Source organism: Protopterus annectens, chromosome 2.part0 (genome assembly GCF_019279795.1).
Source record: "Protopterus annectens isolate FY-2018-M chromosome 2.part0, PAN1.0, whole genome shotgun sequence".
Lineage (NCBI taxonomy): Eukaryota > Metazoa > Chordata > Ceratodontiformes > Protopteridae > Protopterus > Protopterus annectens.
This window is the reverse complement of record NC_056728.1, coordinates 1145475429-1145476692: the sequence shown is the minus strand read 5'-3', so window position 1 is coordinate 1145476692 and position 1264 is coordinate 1145475429. Positions and strand designations below refer to the sequence as shown.

Genomic DNA, 1264 nt, shown 5'->3' with positions numbered 1-1264 from the left:
ACATTTTTGTACTTGTTGGCTGCCAACAGAATTAGAATATAATAAAAATTCTGGACAAATCAGTCCGCATCACTGCAAGAATTCTTGCACGCTTACTGAACTCTAATGATGCTAAGCAAGGGCGGAGGTAAAAAGTGTTTATATCTATATATATATATAAATATATATAAAATACATATATTATTTTTAATAAGTGCATAAAATGCTGAGAAAAATCCACTGATTACTACACTGTTGAGACATTTATAGAGATCGCCTGTTGTACATAGCAAAATAGACTTTGTAATAAAAATGTTAAAAAGTGCTTAAATGTGTGTAGCAGTGTTGAGATTCAAATGGAAGGCATCCTCCACTCATCCAAATTTGCTGACTACTACCTGTGCTATTCTCCATGTTGTGGCAGTAACCTCTAGTCTTTTGTTTACAGAAGTTTTCTGTTTGCAGTTCTGTTGCACATTTTATTTTGAATTTATGACTGGGCTGGTGATTAATTATTTTGCTTGACTTGAGTCTTAATGTAAACTTTACCTTTACAGTTATGATTAGTTCCTAAATATGTTTCATAACTGCATACTTTATGTGATGCATTTAAATCCCAGGGTCACTTGAACTCAATTTTATTTTTTTAAAACAAGATGTTGAGAAGAACTGAAATCACTCAGTTTGGTAATTTTTAAAAAAATATATACTTTTATAAACCGTGAGGGCAAAAGGATGCTTTTCATTCACTAAACAATATGCATAGAAGGCCTCCCATGCACTTCAATGAAGCGCAGTTGCTTGCAATAAATACACTATCAAAAGGTTTGCAGTTTGAAGGCTATCATTTGGTTTCTTTGTTTATCACCTCTGACCTCGCCATGTTCACCCATATTTAAAAAAAAAAAATTTATAAAATTCTGTTTTGCCAACCCTACTCAACACTCCAACTTAATCTTGAGTAAGTAATGTACATGTATATAGATGATTGTGTTTCACAGCATCACCAACCCACTAAATTGGCATACACTACATCGACGTAAATGGTCATCACTCAAAAAAAAAAAAAGTTTTATACAGGGGGTAAAGCCCTCTGCTCCCCTCACACCTCCTGCTAGTCAGGTATACCAACTCCAAGATCACAGAGCTGTAGGGAAAGGATAAAACCCCACTCCTCACAATGTAACAATCCCCTAAAGCAGATTCCGGCATCTTGCAGTGATCTGGAAGTTAAATAAAAAAAGCTCCCTTTCTAAATATTTGATGTACCGAACATGTGACAAAA

The 1264-nt window shown here is 34.4% G+C and overlaps 1 protein-coding gene across 5 annotated transcripts in view; it reads left to right on the top strand.

Annotated features, from left to right (window-relative positions):
- LOC122793381 (protein transport protein Sec24B-like) overlaps positions 1-304 on the top strand; it is a 2932722-nt gene extending 2932418 nt beyond the window's left edge. For all 5 annotated transcript variants that reach the window (XM_044061340.1, XM_044061338.1, XM_044061337.1 and 2 more), the window contains one exon: positions 1-304. This exon is cut by the window's left edge and continues 477 nt beyond it. The gene's annotated coding sequence lies outside the window, so the exon portion shown is untranslated.
- The last annotated feature ends 960 nt before the right edge of the window (positions 305-1264 follow it).